Here is a 23718-nt window from a genome sequence, read left to right on the forward strand (position 1 = left end):
CCAAATTTTTGTCTTTGTTTTAGTGCAAAAAATCCCATTAAATTATGAAAATACTTACTTTTATAAACTTATCAAACAAAAAAGATGTGAATAACCTGAAAAACTGAAATTTCTTAAGAAAAATAAGTGCAGTTTTAACAATATTCTTCCTCAATTTATCATTTCTACATGTGCATTATAGATCGAATCTACAAAGACACTGAACACTTAGTAACAGGCAGAAAATTGTTAAAATTGTACTTAATTTTCTTTATACATTTCAGGTTGTTCATATTAGTTTAGGTTATTCACATTTTATTGTTAGTGCTATTGTAGTTTTTTGTTTTTTCTTTCTTACCATTGTTGGTATGTAATTATTGCTGTTCTTTACCACTTGTGGTATTGCAGTTTTTTGTTTTTACCATTGTTGGTATGTAATTATTATCATGTAAGTAGACGGTTAACTGTTACCTGTGGTAACACCACCAGGAATGTACTTTGTTTCTATCTTTTTTTTTTTTTTTTTTTTTTAACACACATTTTGGTTATGCAAAGTAAATACTGTCAAATAGTTTATTCTATTGGCCTATTTTTGTTCTATTTTGTTTATTGTGCTGGCTTGAAGTTAAAGGACAGGAGTGAGTATTTAAAATGTTATTATGTTAAGTTATTTGAAGATGAGAATTAGGGGTGGGATTAAATAAGTTTTTCTTCTTCCCACTCCTTTTCGAGTATAAATGAATGATTTTTTATTTTTTGGGGAATTTTGAATTTGCATGTATTCTATGAATGCATGAAATAAACAAATGAATGAATGAATGAATGAATTGTTACAGGATAGTTTGTAAATGTAAACATTTTCATAATTTAATGTTATTTTTTGCACTAAAACAAAGACAAAAATTAGAAGTTGTCATTATTTATAGACATAATGTAATATTTTTTTCACATCAAACCAAGAAGAAAATATGGAGTCATTATTTTTTGTAGGTTTTTATGCTGTTATTATTTTACTGTTGATCATATTGGTCTGTATGTGGAACCTGAACTGAAATGACTTCCACAGCCTTGACTGTTGAATTTTTACACTTTGCAATTTCATCCCACGGGCCACATTGGAACCTTTGGCGGGCCGCATTTGGCTCCTGGGCCGCATGTTTGAGACCCCTGCTCTAAGGAAAATATAATCATTATTATTCTAGTCCACTTCTGGACTTAGATCACCTTAAATCTGACTCAGTGGACATTTTAAGCAGCCAGGGACAATTTCTTCAACCAGAGAAATCCAAATGAGAAGTGTAGTGATATTAGTGTAACGCTACTTTGCTCTGACACACAGCCTGAAGCGCCTGACTACAATGGGATAAGTGACACAGCAGGCCGGAGATCTCGGCTTCAGCCCCCTTTTGTATGAGTATCTGTATTGCAGGCAAACCGAAGCCCTCAGCTTTCGTAAAGCTCCACTTTGCCATGAATTAAGCCCTAATGTGACTCTTCTGTCTGGTGATTTGTTAGCCATGCATTTCCTGCCCAGCTTTGATGTCATTGTGATGTCAGTGTATGGAAGATTCCAGATAAAATTATGGAGGGTTTTAGCTTTTAAGCTTGTTATTTCAGGGGATTATTTGGCCGCAGTTGAATTAACATTTTTATTCTTTTTTTGGCCACAAACTGGATTATGTGAGTCTCTTCTGCAGAGGCGATATCAAATGCCCATCGCTGATATGCTACTGCCATGAACCCCCTCGACTGTGGGGGAGGCCGGTGTTGATTGGGTCTGGGGAGAGCTCTGTGCAGAGGATTTTACCAGCTTGGCCCACAAGCTCTGCAGCATAGTACAGTAAAAACTGGGCTTTAGAACCAGGGATCAGAGTAAAAAAAAAAAAAAAAAGAAAAAATACGTTACAGTACAAAGAGATCATTATGTACTACTGTGGAATATTCACTGGTGCTACCATTCTTCTGCTCTATGTTTGATACTTCTAAGCTCTGGTTTTTGCAATTGCTTATTGACAAAACTAAGCCAGAATGTCCTGTTGTTTGGGCTTCCAGCTTGTAACAGTGAAAACCATGACTTTTGGTTTCTTTTGACCCACAGGGATCCCACCACTGATTGCTTGGAAGGAGCTGAGCTTCACCAGGAAAATAAAATCTGCCGGATGCTGCTCAGTGGTCCCTATACAGAGCTAAATACACTCTGCCCGGGAAAATAATGCAAAGCACAAAAAATGAAAAAACAAACAAACAAAAGGCAGATAAATAACCAGGGTAATCACAAAACAGTGATTTGAGTTTGCTCAAAACCTCATACATGCATAAGCAGCAGCTGGGCTTCAGCTATTTATCCATGCCTTTTTGCCTTTAGAAGGAGCTGCACTTAGCATCATTGTTAAAGCACTTCTGTGCTGTAAAATGTATTTAAACACCCATAGCATCAAAAGAGCACTGCTGGGTTGTAAGATAAAAAAAAAAAAAAGAATGTTTGCAGATTCCTGTGATACCCAAATGCTTCCTTAAACCTCCCATGATGTTCCTATTAATCTTCATTATGCTTTGTATTATAAGTCATATAGATATATAACAATTATCATTATACCATTAGAATTTATTCTTTATTTTAGAGTTTTATATAGTATTGATTTTCCAAACTCAATAGCAGAACACACTAGAACACACTTACCAAAACCACTAAACAACTAATGTATCCACAGACTATACCACTCACTGAATAAAGTATTAAGCTCATTGTTTTACATACATCTGTATTACGGAAACATCAGCTTTTCTTCTCATAACTCACACCTGTTAATTTTTAGAATTGCTCAAAATTACATTATGGCATATAATTTTCACGAGTTGCATGATCTGATAGTTTCCATTATATCTGTTAGTTTAGCTCTATTTTTAGACACAAAACAGCCACAGTAAACCACAAATGACTTTCTTTTTCTGTACAGTTTGTGTTGTCAAAGGCTGCACCAAACATCTGTTTAGAATCATCCAAACAAGGTCAGAACTCTCAGAGTTTAGTCTGAACCGTGGATCGACAAAGGGCCAACCTAGCAAAGATAATAACATCACATAATAACTTTATACTTTCATAAGCCTCATAATCAAACTCACCCTTGTAGAAGAAAGGCTGTGATTTTGCATAACCTCAGAATTTAGGTCATTTTTAATGTTTGACGGTAGAAATACTACCCCCTGCCCCTTTAATGACATGTTAGAAATGACTGAGCCGGCATATGTAATTAAATGACAAAACAGCTAGCTAATATTTTGAAAATCAGTTAATAATTGCAGGTATATTTAAATACAGTCTTGTTTTAGCTTCTCAGTTGTACAATGTAAAGATTTGCTTCCTTTCTTTAAAGGTGGGGTAGGAGATCTTGGAAAAATGGTTCGAGCAAGCTACATTTTGAAAATACACAATTCAAAATTCCAAACCCCTTTCCTCAGACACCCTCCTAAAGCCATTCAGAGGGAGGAGGGATTAATGGCAGTTGAGTTTGATAGACATATCACCATTCAATCATTTCGATGGGCCGGTTAAAATGATTGGATGGTGTTTTTTCAGTCCAGTCCGTTCCACAGGTGACTAGATTTTTTAATTTTTGTGTTTGACCATTTAGTTAATTGGTTGTAATCAGGGTGTGAAGGGGATTTTAAGCAATATTGTAAAAAAAAAAAACAAAAAAACAATGCTTCAGGAAAACATTTCCTACCCTACCTTTAATGTATGTAGTTGAAAGAATACACATGGATTTGGAACAGTTATTGAACAAAACAAGCACAAAAACGGTGGGAATTGTATTGTTCATTTTCCTAATTTACTAAAACTTTGAGGGACAAAACAGAGCAGCTGTTAGCTATTATTTTCATTCTGCTTTCATTAAAGACCTTTTTACTAATTTGGCTGTTTATGCTTTCTTTGTTTTTCATGCTGTTAATTAAAGAGGTAATGCATCAAAATACTTTTTAATAAAACATTTGTCTGCATAAACTTGGAAAAGGAGGAGCTGTGTTTCCTGAAGTCAGTTATGAAATAAATAAATTGTGGGGTCTGGATCCTGTCGAGCCATTATTCCCACACAATTAATTAGAGATGTTATTATTGCAGTCACTTTTTGCTCTGTGCTTTTACTATTTTAGGTCAGATTGTCTGCAGCGTTCTCTGAAGAACTGTGAAGGTGGGATCGACTGTCAAACTGTGCAGTGACGCTCAATAAATCATGAATGTGTCATAGGAAGTGGAACTGGTGAATTTGTGCGTTGTGTTTATCATAATGATGAAAGATGCCTTGACACTGTGTGATGTCTTTGGAGATGATCTTTGCTTATTCTGACACTGATAAGAATGGACCCCGGTGTAAATGACTTCCAACATCAGTTCCTCTTCCACGGGGGAATAGTACAAAAGGGATAGTATTGTTTTTTTTAACTTACACTGTTATCCATAAAGTTGGAATAAACAATAATTTTACATTTTGCCATAAAATGATTGTGGCAGTTATTTTAAAAAATTGCATGTTTATAATCTTGTGCTACTTTTTTAGGGTGACAATTGAACATCTGTCCAAAGGCTGAAGATGAAAAACTCTGGTGCATTTACAGTCATGTGAATTAATGTACAAGGTCATAAATTAACAAAAAATACTCACATTCACTATTTACAGCTTCAAAATGTCTATAAAATCTCTGTGAATCACTGTATAGTGTTATAAAAACCAACATGCTTCTTGACCTCACTAGTTGCTTTTCCATTGGACATCTGCACAAAACTTTACAGATATTTACCAAATATCGAAAAAACAAGTGCGTAATGTCAGTTTTTCCATTAAATCACAAATGCAATGATTTGTCTATTCATTATTGCGAGATGACATGAGAAGTCATTCCATAAACATGGAGACGAACATAAACAGATATAGTCATTATTATTATTAGTATATATTACCCCTCTATCTTGTACTAAATTAAAAAATGATTGGGTTTCCTGGTGTGTCCACACATACCGCGGCATGTTTCTTCTTCTTCTTCACTTCTTGTAACGTACGACAACATCCGATTTTTTAATTCACCTGACTTTAGTTGCGAAAAAAGGTCTTTCCATTGCAGTTTTGCATGATATACCATTTGCGCTACACCCAAAAAACTGCCTCTTGCCAGTGCAAAAACTTTTAATCGAAAAATTACACTTTTGGCGAAATTGTTTTCTCATTAGGTAAATTTTTATGCGCAATTTGAGTGTCAATGGAAAAGCAACTACTGAGGCATGGGATATGGCCCTATATTTAATGTTTGTAGAAGTGATCAAAAATAGTCACTTGCCCGAAAAAGGGTTAAGAAGAACATTTATATTGTTATTCATTTTTATATATATAAAATAAGTACCTCATGTACTGAAACAATGCATAGTTACTTGATAATTATTTACGGAACAGTTAAATTGTGTTAAAACATCAAATTTGACACTGCAGGTGCTTTATAAAAACACCCAAAAATATATCATAAACAAAATGATGTGGCAAATCGTTTTGCTTGGATTTTGTTAAAAGGTCTAATAAGCATCTCAATTCCAAAATATTAGAATTTTGTGGCTAGTTTTTGATGAGTCAGGTTTTACAGGGTTAAACTTTATTCAGTGAGTGATACAGTCTGTGGATACATTGCATTTATTCATTGGCTGAAAGAACTATATAATAACTGAACGGTAACAGAAAATGGCTTTTCCCACAAGTGAATTGCACAAAATGGGAGAAGTAGAGTGGAATGAGACAGTATGTAAGAAAAGTGGATGGACTTAAATTCACTTTATCGGCAGTAGCACACGGTTTTGGAGTCCTGACAGTCACATAAACATTGTTCTGTTAGTCCAGTTTTCCCCCTTTTTTATCGTAAATGGGTACAATAATGACGTGATTAACTGTGTATGTTCAACTCTTATGAGTATTATGATAAAAGATCATCAAACAATCATTATGGATGTTTCTGCATGAACACAGACCTTATTGAGAGACTATTCTTTCTAAAACCACCTAATAATGGATTTCAGACTCTAATCTGTGTAACTGACACACACAGACCTTTTATAGTGTCAGCATTTCCAAATACAAACATTTCATTCTAAACACACAATAGAGGATGTATAAAATGGAGATTAATCACAGTATTTTGTGTGCTTGCACTTTAATACTCGATAAGTTCCAACTGCTACTTCACTTGGGTTGAAATCACTTTGAGCCAATGCTTTTCTGGACAATTTTTCTTTATTCACATCTATGCAAATTAGAACTATTTCACCATGAGCTGCATGAATAAAAGCTTAATAAGACACACAAAAGAGAAAAAGAAATGTAATAGAAAAAGGGAAATGAAAAAACACTGGTGAATAGAAAAATAATTTCCTAGAGGCAGTTTGTAATTCTATACAAATGAAAAGAGTTCCTGGTGTCACCTGTAAAAAAAAAAAAAAAAAAAAAAGTCTTCATGACATTTTTATGCAAAGTAATGGACAGTGTTGTCAGATTTATGTCTTATCAAGCACAGAAAGTCATCAGAGGTGACAGTTTGGTTGGTGCAATGACAATAAAGACTTATCTTATCTTATCTCATTTTGTCTTATCTTAGTTTCAGAAAACCTACAGCCACCTGCCATACTCTACAGCAGGGGTCTCAAAGTCATTTTCTTTCAGGGGCCACATTCAGCCCGATTTGATCTCCAGTGGGCCAGACCAGTAAAATGGTTCCACGCACCTGTTTTAGCACATGCGGTGACAGGTCTTTTAAAGCTGTGGCACCACGTCTATGGAATGACCTGCCTCTACACCTACGGTCCATGGACTCTGTAGAGAGCTTTAAGAAACACCTCAAAACCCTCCTGTTCAAAACGGCTTTTTAGTCTCCCACCTGACCCAGGGCCACCACAAACTGATTACACTCTATGTATTCATCATAAAGTACTCCATGTGTCCCCCCCCCCCCCCCCCCCGCCTCTCCCCCAGTCTCTCTATATCGCTATCGCTCTCTCTTTTCTCCTCCTTTACTCTCTCTCTTTAACCCCAACTGGTCAAGGCAGACGGCCATCCTTCAGGAGTCTGGGTCTGCTCGAGGTTTCTGCTGTTAAAGGGAAGTTTTTCCTCGCCACTGTCACCAATCACAAGTGTTTGCTCCTGGAGGATTCTGTTGGGTCTCTGTAAACTTGATTTGATTCTGATTTGAATTGGTAAAGCACTTTGTGACTCTGTCTGTGAAAAGTGCTCTATAAATAAAATTTACTTACTTACTTACTTACTTAAAATTATAGCATAATAACCTATAAATAATGACAACTCCAAATTTTTGTCTTTGTTTTAGTGCAAAAAATGGAATGAATTTTGAAAATACTTACTTTTATAAACTATCCAAACAAAACAGATGTGAATAACCTGAAAAAACTGACATTTCTGAAAAAAAAAAAAAAAAGTGCAATTTTGACAATATTATGCCTCATCTTATCATTTCTACATGTGCATTATGGATCGGATCTAATAAGACACTAAACACTGAGTAACAGGAAGAAAGGAAGAAAATTGTTAAAAATTGTGCATAATTTTCTTTAGACATTTCAGGTTGTTCATATTTGTTTAGGTTATTCACATTTTACTGCTACAGGATAGTTTGTAAATGTAAATATTTTCATAATTTAACGTTATTTTTTGCACTAAAACAAAGACAAAAATTTGAAGTTGTCATTATTTATAGGCATAATGTAATATTATTTTTTCACATCAAACCGAGAAGAAAATATGGAGTCATTCTTTTTTGTAGGTTATTATCTTATTATTTTACTTGATATTGTATTGGTCTGTATGTGGAACCTCAACTAAAATGCCTTGACTATGGAATTTTTGTACTTTACAAATTTATCTCATGGGCCGGATTGGAATCTTTGGCGGGCTGCATTTGGCCCCCGGGCCGCATGTTTGAGACCCCTGCTCTACAGTTTATATATACTATTTTAAACATATGTTCTGTGGTATTGAGTTTGCAACCAACTGAATAGCCTCTTACCATCATCTATACGGTGCCCACAAAGTGTCTCAGTGATTTGTTTTTTGTCCATTCTGTGCTTTTTAGTTAAGGGGCTGTTGTCACCGGTCCACACTTGCAGGATACCACACACTATACAATGGAAAAAAACGAAGAGGAGGAAGTCTAATCTGAGCTACTGTCACAAAACATGGTAGGACAACACCAGGTCACAACAACAACTCCATGAAGGGAACCCACTCTTTCTGTTAATCTAGTAAAAAACTCATTCTAAAGTTTAAAAAATAAATAAATAAATAAATAATAATATAAATAAAACCCCAATCACAAAGATTTTGGCACGTTTTGTAAGACATAAATAAAAAGAGAATGCGCTGATTTCCCATTTTTCTAAACCGAAGAACTTACAAATTACATCAGAAAATGTACCATTCTAAGAACCTCATGCTGCATCTGTTACAACAGTATGGTTTTATGGTAGAAGAGTCCAGGTACTTAACTGGCCTGTCTGGAGTCCACACCTTTCACCACATTTAATGCATCATTAACCCTCCGGTATCCGGGTGCGCTTTTTAGGCACACTTTGCACTTCATGTTAAAAAACTTCATATTATTTTTCACAATTTAAATAAGGTTAGACTTCAAGAGTTGTTCATTTTTGCATAATCTTTAAAATTCTGGCCACCAACTAAAATTTTCACATTGTAAACAAAAGAAAATTACAAGACTAGTATCTGTCTCCCAAGTGTGCCCAAGACGCACTATTTCTTCCATTTGATATGTATGATTAGGGCTGACCTTGATTTACAAAAATGAAATCAAATTAGAGCAGAAAAATAAATCAATATATAATATTTAATAGTTTGATTTATAGGTGTGCATTTTACGGACACTTTGTGACAGATGCTAGTATTTTTGAACATTTGACCTAGCGCCAAAAATAATAATGCAAATTAACCAATGTTGGAGTTAATCATTGATATATGCCAGGATGCAAAAATCAAATAATACATGATCCACTTTTAATGTAGTGTATGAAAAAAAAAAAAGTGTGTTTTTTGTATCCAAAAAAATGGTTTATTTACATTACAAACACGGCATTTAAAGGGTTAAAAAATGTGACAGTTATTGAGTATTTGGTATTTTTATTTACGGCTCAAGTTGATGAAATAGAAAAAAGTGTAAAAGAATTAAAAACAAACTGTATGAAAATTTTTTGACATTATTCCACAAGTGTGCGAAAAAGGCACACTTGGTGCTTAGCAAGGGCCTTGCTGGACGGGATACCGGAGGGTTAAACAAAGCATATGACAAAGATGTGAGACTACTGAGCAGCAGATAAGATAAGACAAGATAAGATGAGATGAGACGAGACAAGATAAGACTTTACAATTTCATATCACAACAGTTGCATATGACATATGGTCTCTTCAGTTCCCAGATGTTTACAGGTAAAATGGCCTGTCCCAACTATTTTGAGATGTGTTGCTGCCATTACGATAAAAATTGCCGTATTTTTTCTTTAACTGGTGCATTTTCTCAGGTTAAACAGTTTGCATGTTTTCTGTGTCCTACTGTGAATAAAATATTATGGTTTATGAAATGTGCAAATCTTTGAAATCTGTTTTTATTCACATTTTACAAAGCGCCCCATCTGCAGTTAAATATTAATGAAAGCTATTGTGTTTCTGTCAAGGCTTTTTGCAAACTTTGTAGTTAATACTTATTATGAACATTTTTTTTTTTGTATTTTTATCTGGCTGTCACCAATTATAAACCTGCAACAACAGTCATGCTTGGTTGTGTGACATTTCCGAAGAAGCAGGAAGAATTACACCTGAGAGCAGAGTGTTAATGTCATTGCACCAAAAAAAGAATAAGCCATCACACACCTGCATTTTGTGCTGTGGCTGTTGTGTTGGAGGGGCAACAACCTTTGAATGTTATCTTCATTTTGCATGTTCTCACAAGTTTAACAAATATCAAAAAATAGTAAAAGAAACATAAGTTTTTGTAATAAAAAATGTGAAAGAGCAATAATCATATCGGGTGCACAGATGAATGAATGAAATCTTTACTTTGAACAAGCAGAACAATACAATAAATAAATAGGCCTACATACATTTAAATCATTTGCGTAAAGTTTAAAATGGAGTAGGCAGAAGCAAAAGTTTATTCATTCTTAACCCAAATTCAACTCGTTTCTGACAAACTATATACATGTATATTAATACAACATGTATATATGTTTATATCAAAGAATATAATAAGTATCATACATATAATTCTACATAATCCACTACAAATGTGCTAAATGTAAACCAATCTAAATACACAATCTGCTATAATTTCTAATTATATACAACGTTCCTATAAGTTATAGCAGGGGTGTCAAACTCATTTTAGTTCAGGGGCCAGATTCAGCTAAATTTGATCTGAAATGGGCCGAACCAGTAAAATAATAACATAATAATATATAAATAATGTCAACTCCAAACTTTTCTCTATGTTTTAGAGCAAAAAAAAGTTAATTTACATTTTGAACAGGTTTACATCTACAAACTATCCTTTCAAAAGATGTGACGAACATGAACAAACTGAAAAAATAAGTGTAATTTTAACAATATTATGCCTCAGTTTATAATTTACACATGTACATTATAATTTACAGATCACAGTGGATCTACAAATACACAAAACATTGACTAACAGGCAGAATATTGTTAAAATTGTACTTGCTTCTCTAAAGACATTTCAGGTTATTCACATTTTTTGCAAAATTATACTTTGTTTTAGTGTAAATACATGAAAATATTTGCATTTACAAAGAGAAACATTTGGAGTTGTCATTATTTATATGTTATTATGATAGTATTTTACTGATCTGACCCACTTGAGATTGAACTGGTCTGAATATGGAACCTGAACTAAAAGGATTGGTAATATCTTTGTATAATTAGTGCATTTCACAAATTCATCCCAAGGGCCGGACTGGACCCTTTGGCGGGCCGAATTTGGCCCCCGGGCCACATGTTTGATACCTGTGATTTACAGGGTGGGGAAGCAAAATTTACAATGAACATTTAGTTGTTTTTTCTCAGCAGGCACTACCTCAATTGTTTTGAAACCAAACATATGTTGATGTCATAATCATACCTAACACTATTATCCATACCTTTTCAGAAACTTTTGCCTATGTGAGTAATCAGGAAAGCAAACGTCAAAGAGTGTGTGATTTGCTGAATGCACTCGTCACACCAAAGGAGATTTCAAAAATAGTCGGAGTGCCCATAAAGACTGTTTATAATGTAAAGAAGAGAATGACTATGAGCAAAACTATTAGGAGAAAGTCTGGAAGATACTATTAAAGAAGAATGGGAGAAGTTGTCACCCAAATATTTGAGGAACACTTGCGCAAGTTTCAGGAAGCGTGTGAAGGCAGTTATTGAGAAAGAAGGAGGACACATAGAATAAAAACTTTTTCTATTATGTCAATTTTCTTGTGGCAAATAAATTCTCATGACTTTCAATAAACTAACTGGTCATACACTGTCTTTCAATCCCTGCCTCAAAATATTGTAAATTTTGCTTCCCCACCCTGTATAGTATATATGACTATCTCTTATGTGTGTCATACAACCCACAAACTATATTCATTCATTCATTCATTCATTCATTATCTGAACCCGCTTTATCCTCAGCTAGGGTCACGGGGGTCGCTTGGAGCCTATCCCAGCTACATAGGGGTGAAGGCGGGGTACACCCTGGACAAGTCGCCAGTTCATCACAGGGCTGAACATATAGAGACAAACAATCACTCTCACATTCACACCTATGGGCAATTTACATTAACCAATTAACCTATCAGTGCATGTGTTTGGATGGTGGGAGGAAGCCGGAGTACCCGGAGAGAACCCACACAGACACAGGGAAAACATGCAAACTCCACACTGAAAGAAACTAGAAGCACTCGGAGAGCGCAGACCTCCGCCAAGGCTGATCAGTGCCCCCCCCCCCCGTGGGCCCCCCCACACCAAGGAGATTATGTTTTTGCCAGGGTTTGTTTGTTTGTTTGTCTGTCTGTTTGTCTGTCCGTTAGTGTGCAACATAACTCAAAAAGTTATGGACAGATTTGGATTAAATTTTCTGGTCTGCGCCCCCCCCGTGGCCCCCCCCGATCACCACCAAAATTTAATCATTTCTTCCTTATCCCATTTCCGACAAACCCTGAAAATTTCATCCAAATCTGTCCATAACTTTTTGAGTTATGTTGCACACTAACGGACAGACAAACAGACAGACAGACAGACAAACAAACAAACAAACAAACAAACAAACAAACAAACCCTGGCAAAAACATAACCTCCTTGGCGGAGGTAACTATACGAACTATATTCATTTATATAAATATGATATATAAAATAAATAATATATACATGTATTCCACTAAATATTAGCTAAACTATCTACCCTCCACCCTACAGTCACTCAGTTACAAATGGTTTTTGTCACCATCTGAAAGTCTTTTAGCTCATACAGTATATTTGGGATTATCTCCTATTCCTCTGTGCAACAGACCTACCCACAGATTTCCAATGATATTTAAGTCTGAGGACTGAGAGGCTCGTTTCAAAAACCTTCAGCTGGTGTCTCCTGAGGGAAACACTGGTGGATGTCAAAGTTTGTTTCAGATTATTATCCGTTTGTAAAATCCTTCTGTTTTTAAGCTTCGACTTCTTCTTCTTCTTTTTTTCTTTTTTCTTTTATTTATTTATTTTTACAGATGGTGGGATGTTTACTTCCAGAATTTCAAGGCATTTAGTGGAATCCATTCTTCCTTCTGCCTGTGTGATGCTTCCTGTGCCACTGGCTTCAACACAACCCCAAATCATAATAGATCCGCCCCCATGCTTAACATTCGGCAAGATGTTCCTTTCATGAAATGCCGCTCCTTTTCTTTCCAAACACACCTATGCCGATTGTGGCTTTGTGGTGTTTGTGGTTTTAACCCCATCAGTCCACAGCACTTGTTCCCAAAACAGGCCTTATTTTTGTAGACGCTCCATTTTCGATGCTGGATTTTATGATGAGGTTTTCTCCTACTGGCTTCTCCATGAAGGTCTGCTTTGTACAAGTATTACTGCACCATTACTACTGGGTTTGCTCAATCTTCCTGCAGGTTTTTTTGCAGTAAATTGGGGGTTCTGATTTGCCTTTCTGACCACCTTATGAGCAGTCCTCTCCAAGATTTTTCTTGCTCTTCCAGATCGCGTCTTGACCTCCACAGTTCCTTTCAACTGCCATCTCTTAATTATATTTCACACCGTGGAAACTGCAGGCTGAATACATCTTGCTACGTTCCTGTAGCCTTCCCCTGCACCGTGGGCATTAACAACTTTCATTTTCAGATTCTTACACAGCTGCTTAGAAGAATCCATGGTTGCTGAGAGTTTGCATAAGGTTCGAAGAGTCAAAGCATTAAAATACCTAGCGAGCCGATTGAAATTGGAGATTAAAAAAATGAATTTGAGACTTGGGAAAACATAGGAATGCTCCAGTTTTTACACATGCCATGAATGTGTATGTTTTTTGTTTTTTTTATTATACATTTTTGAATGACTGAATGAATTAATTTATTTTTGGTTTGCACATTAATCATTACACTCAGTACAATAATTACAATAAACACAAAAAACAAAAAAAGGAATACGCTAGAAGAAAAAGCTTTTTTTTTTTTTTTGCCAATCCTTTTCACCCGATACACTGCTTACATTAAATTAAATGAGTACAGCATCAAGCATTCACATCATAAAAAAAAAAAATGTCAACAACAAAAACATATCTACCATCTCAATTCAATAATCCTAAATGATTTAAAACTTTAGTTTTTTGTTGTTGTTTTTTAAACTTTGTCAAAGGAGTGAACAACTTAAATTCATCATCATCATTTTTAAAATTGTTTAAATTATTTTATCAGCAATTCACGCTATTTTTCAAGGGATGCCCAAATTTTTGCATACAGCTGTGCATGTAATGAATAAGAAATGGTCTGGGAACACCTGAGAGTGATGTTTTTTGTTTAAGTAAAATAGGTCTCTAAAACCAATGCATTAAAAAAAGTTATTTGGTTACATTTTCAACATGCCACACCTTACAGAAAATGACTGTGTGGTATTGGAGTGCTTAAATGTTCATGTTCAGTTAAAGGAGGGGATTCTATGACACAGGAAGCAAGTTAAAATTGGACGATTCTTATGTTGTTCAGTGTATAATCTGTTGTTTGATAGCTTGCATTATTATCAGACCAGGTTAGCCGATGCTGATAACACTTAACATCTTCATATCATGTCCTTGGACTGAGGTAAAATTTCATTATGCTTTGTCCTTGTTGAGAGAAGATGTGATCTCCAGCTTGTGCTATATTCTGTCAGGGACATTCAGTGAAAATATGAGACTGTCAAAATGACCTTTCGCCAGGTATCATGGGGACATTTCTAATTGGCACTTTTTTTAGACACACAAAAAAGGCAGTCCCATGCACTATCCTGCACATTTCATAAAAGACAGTATTTTGTAACGTCTGGCTAAATATGAAATATAATATTGTTACTTGCTTGTTATTGATCTAGCTAATGTCTCACAGATTAAAATCCCCCATACTGGTTTATTTCACCACTTTGCCTTAAAATGATACAAGATCAATACCAAAGGAGGAAAATAAACCGTGTGCTTCATAGATGTAATGTGTATAGATATAATCGATCTCATCATCATGCAACACTATAAGAAAGGTCATACCTCACAAACACTGAGGTTTCTCCTCAACTGTTCAATCGATACTGACATTTTATCTACGCTGAGTTAGACTTCTACTGTAGCTGGTCAGGCATTTAACCTTTGACTGGAATACTGTCCATTCACAAATAAAAACACACCAACCTTTAACACCTCATATCACGCTTTTTCATATACAATAACAAAGACACACTTCCATTAAGGTTATTTCACAGAATGATTGAAACACACTCAACTGTTTGAAATTATGTGTGATCAAGCCATGACACATTTAGTGCCAGTCATTTTGTGCTTTCTCTCAAATTAGGTCATGTTGCGTGCACAATCTTGATTTTGGATTGTCTGTCCAGAATTAGATGGCTGCACTTAGCTTTGCTGTTCCTCCCTATCAGCCCAGATGGACCCACAGATGGACACAGCAACGTTCTATTAGTCCATCAGCTCATTCGGCAGCCAGCACGTCATGCTTCAGTCTATCGTATCTCTCGGTCCAAATCCCAGAATTAGATTTTTTATTTGCCCGCAAATCACAGATTCCTCGTCATTTCACATATGACAAACAATAAAACTGAAAGAGGCACAGTGTGCTGTGATGCTCACCAGATGGCTGACACCTCCAGCACGGCACACAACAGCCATAAACGGATGCTATTTAGATTTGAGGGGTATGCTTCAGATGCTTGTTAGTGTAGGGGAGATATGTACGTTGAGGACTCTGACAGGGTCAGGAGAATCTCTTTCTCTCAGCTCTTATTGTTTGGAGTGATTCTGATGTCAGATCCCCCTCCTGTCTCCTGCTCTGCTGTGGACTGTTGCCATCCACTGAGAACGCCAAGAGAGATAGGAATGTCTGACCATCATTATCAGACAAATGTAGCTAGAGCTCAGTCTTGCGTTGCAACATTTGATAGCTGCTTTTGCCTCGTACTCTGGAGCTATAGCTATCAGCCTGGGGCATCTCTAAAGTGTAAAGCTGTGCAAGTTCCCTGATCAGAAAGCGAGGAGGGACCTGGTGGTCTTGGTTCTTCACCTGATAACATCCGCGGTTTATCTTCTTTGTGTCATGCTACTGTAATACGGTCTAATGGGAGACGTAGCCAGGCCTGCAGGGCTGACAGCCACACAACCTATACACATTTTGCTCGGCACCAGCCACTCAGAGTATAAAGTAATCTTCAAAGAGCAACTAAGAGCTCAAAGAGCATTCTCCAGCTCAAAGCTAGCAAATAAAAATATACCTATAAACCCATATACCTATATAATAAATTTACAGCATTTATTTGCAGAAAATAAAAGCTGGTTACAATTACAAAAATGCCTCCACTAATGAAAAGGAAACAAGTTCATATTAATTTGAAAATAACAAAATACTAATATTTTTACTCAGGAGAAGTCCAGAACTCAATATTTGGTGGAATAACCCCTTTCAGTTGCAGCTTTCATGTGTCTTGGCATGCTGTCCACAAGTCTTTCACATTGCTATTGGGTGCTTTATGCTACTGCTGGCGCAAACATCCAAGAGGCTTGGCTTCACTTGATGGTTTGTGAGCATCCGTCCTCCTCTTGATTACATTCCAGAGGTTTTCTGTGGGGTTCAGTTTGAGGAAATTTAGAATGGTCTCGTTTTTTGCAGAGTTATATACTATATAATAGTGCAGTATTTTTTCCAAGCATTTGGCAAAGTATAAAGTAGATGTTGACATATTTCAGTCTGGACCACAAACATAACTGACAACCAACCAGAAGACCAGCTGTCATTGCTGTCTGTGCCTCTAACATGACTGAAAAATTCACCACCATTGATAACCACTCTTCCACGTACAAAATCACGAACATGCTAAAAGCCAAACCCCCGAAAGTAGAAGAAAATGTAAAAGTCAGCACAAACCCTACACCAATTCAAGACCATAAAATACAATTACAAAGCCTCAAAGACAGTCTCGTCTTTATTTGCAGCCTAAGCTTCCACAGATCAGAGATGTGTTTTTCAATGCTACATGTACCCCAAGGCCCACATCTGCAATTTAATACATCTTACTCCTTAATATCTGCTGCCTCAATAGTGCTGCCAGTTATATCAATATCTGTTAATATTCAAACCCCTCTTGCATTTTCTGTTTAATAACCTGAGTATTAAACAAGGCAAAATTTTAGCCACAAGTGTATCATCCTGGCTGGTTCAATTAAAGTTCAGCTCATTAAAAAATTACAACCAAATTCTCCGGAACAGTTAAAAAGACACTTGCTGTAAAGGATTCCCCCTCAGCCTTCCTGTAATCAGACTGCAGTGTGTAACTGCTGTCGACAGATGAGTGGGACTTTGAGTGCTTTAGCAGCCTCACAGACAAAGTTTCATTGACAATCTGAGTGGAGCGACTTGCTCAGTGAACAAAGGCATCAGCAGTGCTGACAGGCTGATCACAGGGCTGCAGGGAGAAAAAAAAGACACAAAAGAAACAAAGAGACGGAGAGAGATCGAGTGAGGAACGTAAGGAGAACAATATGTCTGCATAATATCTTTGCAGCTCACTCGCTCCTGATCCTCTCGCCATTGCCCTGCAGATGATGAAACTTCATCAGCATCCTTGTTACATGTAAAACATTTGATGCAACAAGGGACCAGTGCAGACTCCAGCTATGCCCGCCAACCTTTAGGAAATCCCTCCACGCTATCTCACTGCGCTCCGAACAATTCTGAACACATCAACTGTACAAAGGTCTCATTCAGCTCATGTGAACCACAAACAGCTCATAGTGTGATATGTGCCGAGTCGTAACAGTTCAATACTGCTGAACAAACAGCCAGGCTGATAGATATAATGCTGTGAAGGGGGCATGAAATAATCTCTGTAGCTGTTCTCGTAACACTGCACAACATAGAATTGACTTAATGGTTGAGTAAGTCTGCGACACCATAAGTCAGAATCCTCGTCCTTTATATTCTTCCTTTGTTTATCTCTTCTATAAGGCAACTTTTTTCTCAGCTCGATTTAACCTCATCTTCCAACACAAGTAAGCTGTGGAAAAGTCTCACACTTCATTTACTCTTCTGCGGCTGCACCTTTATGACTCCCATGGGCTAGGGCAAAGTTGTTTTTTTGCAGCTCAGCAGAAACTTTGAAGCATTTTACTGCCACCTACAGTATATGCCTTTAATCTATAGGTAACAGGCCTGTATCAGCAAATGTCAGTATATTTTATTCACCGCCCCAATTTTTTTTGCCCCATGAAACTAAATTACAAGAGTCAAAGCTGCACAGGAAACTTTTCTAGTGTGGTTTGTGATAATAAAGATTATGAAAGTAACCCTATTTTGTCCTTAGTGTCACAGGATATTTTAAAAAGTATAAACTGCAACTACATTTAACACGTCTCATACTCCTAACTTTACAAAGTGAATTCATGCACTGTGTGTTTTCACAGTGAACTACCAGACAAAGTTTTCCAATGTGCCGCACCCTTGTTCAACTCCAGGTAACCAGGGTACAAACTGTGGCTCTAAAGCTGTACTAATCATGTGTATGAACTACAACATCTGTTTCCAAGAATGAAAAGAAAATAATATTTCTATAGTGATTCTGCACCAGCTCTGAAACTAGCTTTTGAGCTCTGCCAAAATGCCCAAACCGTGCTGCGGGCACAATATGCCACAAAGCAACAGAGCCAAATTGTTTCTCTAAACTGTTTTCAGTAAGAAAATGGAGGTTAACAGAAAAAAGGCTGCTATACTTTGACCTCCATTCAATAAAGGGCTGAAGTTTTGCCAATTAAGTGGCCTTGGCATGTGAGGATTTGAAGACAATATCTTTACACGTTCTTCCCACTGGCATTTCACATGAAACATGTTTTCAAACATTGATCTTGCCTCACAGGGGAGACTTTATGCTACCTGCTTCCCAATTACTTGCATAGGCTTATTCCTCTGACACAGTCTCACAGAAAACACAGCAGATTGGCTGCTAGTCATGACAGAGAAGCTTAGCGGAGGTAAATTTGTGGGCAGGGTGGGAGAGCTGCCAGTTTCCAAACACCATGACTGCTGTAGACTGAGAGAGGCAGATTTACTGTCTGCACTCCTCTACAGGCCTCTTTCTGTTCATCCTGTCTTCAGTAGCTGACTGAAGACCTTGCTCGCCCAACAAAAACACTGTCAGAGATAGCTCAGCCAGGCGTGAAATTGATTTTGTATTAACAAACAAGGGGATCTGTTTCTCCCATACTGTTAATCAAATCATTTCGAGGAATGAGGGGAAGATGAGAGTAAAATCATTAACTTCCAACAGTAAATCAGGTTCACTGCCAACCTGTTGTCCCATTAACCCTGAAACCTGTTCAATAGCTAATTAAGGCAATTACTTCAGGCATGACACGCCAGTTAATCATGAATGACTAGCCCATTTATAGTGGTGGCTTCATTACCATTGGCAGTACTCACTGATGGCCCCCTTACTTTCTGTATGCACACAGCAAACACTAAGGATAAACATGACTATTGGTTTGCTTGCCTCCCACTCCCTATTTACAGGGCTATTACTGGAATGAATGTAGGTATCAAAAGGAGTGCACAGCATGTGTTCTATCTGCATAAAAATGTCTGAGAAAGTAGGTCTGGAATTAAGGTTGGTTGAAGGTTTGATGGTGGTTTGGGGCTGCACCGGGGGGGATGAGTCTTTTTGGTTATTAGTATTCACAGAGAACAGAAACAAAACAAAAAAAAAAAAAAAAAAAAAATACAAATTGTAGACAGATTAAAGCCTCCTGTTCCCACCAGGGTTCTAATATGAACCTAAAATGATGCTAATAAAATTTAGTAATAAAATGAAATAAAACCTGCACTGAACAATGTGACGAGAACTCAAATGAGGTAGAATTGCAGGTAAGCTTGTATTGTTCTCCCCTAAAGTTGATCGCTCATGGTGTAGACTGAATAACATAGCTTTGCACAATATGTATATTTTAATTGACCTGGTATAAGAACACTTCCTCTCTTGTTTTTGTCCATAGGGCTTGTATAAATGTGACATCTCAAATGAAAGAAACACTTGCAATGTCACAAAACTGTGTAAATGATCCACATGAACAGCCACCTGTGCCACCAGCTGTGTCAAGACATTATGAAGTGTATATATAGTGTATGTTATATTCTCAAAATTGCCTCACAGGATAAACAAGATACATAGCAGTTACAGCGTATAATGGCATTCTTGTCTGCTATCCTTCCTTTCACAGTAGTATAAAAGGTAAAAAAAAAAATAAAAAAAAAAAAGAAATGGAATGGAATGGAATGGAATAGAAATAAGTATAAAAGGGTCTAAGTGAATTAACAGTGCCAATGTTATGTACAGGAAGACATTATACACAAGTCACGTATGAAATCAAAATGTTGTTTACGATATATACACAGCAAGAAATTCCTACATGTATGGACCATTTGTAAATCATGTTTTTAAATTGGAAAGAAAAATTAGATTTCATGGTAAATGAGCCAAGATCTCTTAATTTATTCATATGTGGGGATTTAAGAACAAAAATGAGAAATATATGAGATTCTTCTACGAGGCTTACTGATTTTTTTAATCCTACATTTTTGATGTCATGCATTCTTTCATTGTATTTTTCATCTTATACATATTAATGCTTTCCTCTTGAAAGTTAATGAGACTGAAATTAAAGCTGAACTACATTAAAAAATCTTGAGTTTTATTAATTCATAAAATTGCTCAGATTTAGCAGAAATTGGAAACAAAACTGAAAGGCTGGAAATTTGCGTTATAATGTATACTCTAAGCATACTAGTACTACAATATTTCTATAGTAACTTTCTTATAACATGAAGAAAAGGTTCATGGCTTGGTACCAACACTTTGACCCTGTTGTCTCTATATGTTCATATATTGTATTTGATGGAAAAATAAATGTGCAGAGATCTCTTAAATTAGTTACATATGGGGATTTGAGGGAAAAAAATACATATACAAGTGGTTCTTCTATGAGGCCGAGTGTTTTTTTTCAATCCTACATTTTTGATGTCATGCATTCTTCCATTGTATTTTCCAGCTTCTACATATCAAGGCATTCCTCATAAAATGAAACTGAAATTACACTGTTGGCCAGAAAGCTGGATTAGTTGTATTTTCAGACACATTCCTTTTTTTTTTTTTTTAATTCCTGTTTATACACATCAGTAATTACAGGGTATAGTGATTACATACTGAGGCCCAGTTACACTTTATCTATCAAGAATAAATCACATTGTCACAATTATTTCATGAAAAGAGGTCAAAATATGGGAAATAGTGTACATAAAAAACCCCTGCAAATTATAACCTCATAAAATTACAAAAATTTAACAGAACTGAAAAGATCAATCATTTTAAAAAGGACATTTTCATAATAATATATACTGTAATAATAATAGCACTACAATATTACTATAGGCGCTGTTATATCATGAAGGATATGTTTGTGGTTTGGCATCAACACTTTGACCTCGTAGTCTCTTTGTCTCTGTCTATCTAGAGCTGTCCGTGGTGCTGAACAAGACTTCAGTCGCTCTCTAACAGTGTGATCAGTGTGCTCTGACACCTACCTTGTCAGCAGTTCCCATCCCATCTCGCTTGAGGGACTGAGTCTGACAGACAGCGACGCTGAGGGAGGCCCTTGTAGTGAACTGTCCTGAGTGGGAGTATTGATTTTCCTGTTTGTCTCCCCTGACTGCGGCAAGGTGAAGGCTAGCTGAAATAACTCCCTCAGCTCTGTGGCCCATTCCTCTCCTGCTCCCATCACTTCCCCCCCGTGAAACTCGGCTATACTGCGGCTTCCCTCTATAAGTGTCGGGGCATCTGCCGCAGAGCATTCAAGCCAGTCCGAAGCTGCTGTTAAATGTCACCCTTTCCTCTTCACTGCACATCAGTAACTGGTGCAGGCACAGCAGGACACCTCTCTTGGTTATTCTATTTCCATTTTCATCCATGAATATAAATTTCTGGACAGCCTGCCAGTCATGTCAAGGGGAATTTCATTCTGCTTCTGTTCCACTGAGTTGAAGCTTCCAAATATTGGATGGCATTAAAAAACTTCAATATGTTTCTCTGTGGGTCTCACTTATGACTAAACAAAAAGCTTGACTTAAATACAGACCAGGAGCGCCACTTTGACTTTGATCTACTTTCACTTGAGTAAACAGCCAACAAGTTTATTGCTGTGATTGTAAATGTAGTGCATTAATTAAAAACAGCAGCGGCGGTTACCCTCTCTTAGACGATGTTTGTCTTCCTAGTGTGACAAAACACGGCTGCTCATCAAAGTCATGTATAAACAGGCTCCTGTTTGCTCTAAATTATTGAGCTTCAGTGCAAAGATCCCGAGGGAGTGTGAGTTTGCGTCACGGGGAGTCAAATGTGTGATCTTAGATGGTCACACTTTCCATTTTCATGTAAATGTGACACAAATAATTCCCATGCTTAATATGCTTCTGGACAAGCTCGCTGTCTGTATTCATCATACTACATGTAACGCTGACAACAGATTCTGCGCAAAGAGAATATGAGGCATGAAGGGAAAGGAATGTTGAGATAATACAGAGAAAAGGTGATACCGTAGGCTTGGCGATGGTCTAGAAAAAAACAAAAAGAGGAATCAAACAGTTTACAGTAGGAAGCACTGTAAGAATGGAGCTTCCTATACCTAAAAAGAAAACCAGCAGATATCTCACACTGACATCTGATCAAAGTTGAAGCTGTAAATTGATAGCTACAGTCTTAAAAGTTCCTTGTGTAAACGAAATGGTGGTTTTAGATGTTTCAGCCAATTATAGAAATCTCATACTGCCCTCACACTGAACATTTTCCAAAAATATTCTCAGGCTTGGTTGAAAGCTTAATATGTCTTCAGTAATTGTTGCTTTTAGTGTATAATAAGCATTTACTTTAGCTCTCACTCAGGACAAAAGATAGAACCCTGCTGTATAAAAACATATTATTTCCCAGCTTTTAACACAAACCCCCACTGGGAGAACAATTATAATGGCTAGAGTCAGATGTTAGCTGGTGTGAACACACCCTCTACATGAGGAGTTTAGCAGACAACAATAAAGAAAATTTTATAGAGAGAGTTTTAAAATACTGAAGTGTGGAAAATTGCCCTTAAATTATCTTTCTAAAAGCAATTATTACAACTAAAAGGAAATGTTTGTGTAAAAGTCATAAGATGTCAAGGTAACTGTTACAGATCAAACCACATGGTCCAGTTCTGCATGTTAACAATTTGTAGGTGAAGAAAATGTTTTTAACATTTTTCCATTTCCAAGCAATGCATGAATGCTAGTTCTACTGAGAAAGTGGTGCCAGTATGTGAGTTAACTTAACACAAGTCAGCACCTCAGGTCAAACACTGCACTTACACAGTTCAGCAGTTCTAAATGTAGCTAGTGCATAATAAATGTACCTCTGATACAGTTCATTCCTTTACTTGCTTGGTAAATTCCACTGGCATTTTCAGTTGAATAACCTCTCAGCTGGCATGTCTGTTTCTGTATAAGAAACTACGACACCATAGCAACGAGGCCCTATTGTTTATCTGTTGCTAGGTAACCTACTTTAATTCTATGATTCTGCGCATAGCAACATGATAGGCCATTGGGAGGCTATTGTATTCCAAAATTTCTAATATCTCCCAAAATATTGGTCCCATCAACTTGCCGTTTTTGCTAGTCTCTTCCTTGACCAAAAATACATAAGTATGCCAAACTGCAGCAATCAGCTCTTTCCGGATTTTGTGTGATGCCTGAGACACACAGACACAGACCGAGTCCACTTCCCTTTTATAATATAGATTTTTACTCTATGTCACATTGCGTCCTCCAGGGAACAAATGCCTGAGCTGCAACCAGTACTTAGAGTTGTCCCCAAACAA

The 23718-nt window shown here is 36.7% G+C and overlaps 1 protein-coding gene across 1 annotated transcript in view; it reads right to left on the bottom strand.

The window, feature by feature from the left end:
* Positions 1-23718, bottom strand: part of hs6st3b (heparan sulfate 6-O-sulfotransferase 3b) — a 78138-nt gene that overhangs the window by 34269 nt on the left and 20151 nt on the right.

The sequence above is a fragment of the Sphaeramia orbicularis genome, chromosome 21 (genome assembly GCF_902148855.1).
Source record: "Sphaeramia orbicularis chromosome 21, fSphaOr1.1, whole genome shotgun sequence".
Lineage (NCBI taxonomy): Eukaryota > Metazoa > Chordata > Actinopteri > Kurtiformes > Apogonidae > Sphaeramia > Sphaeramia orbicularis.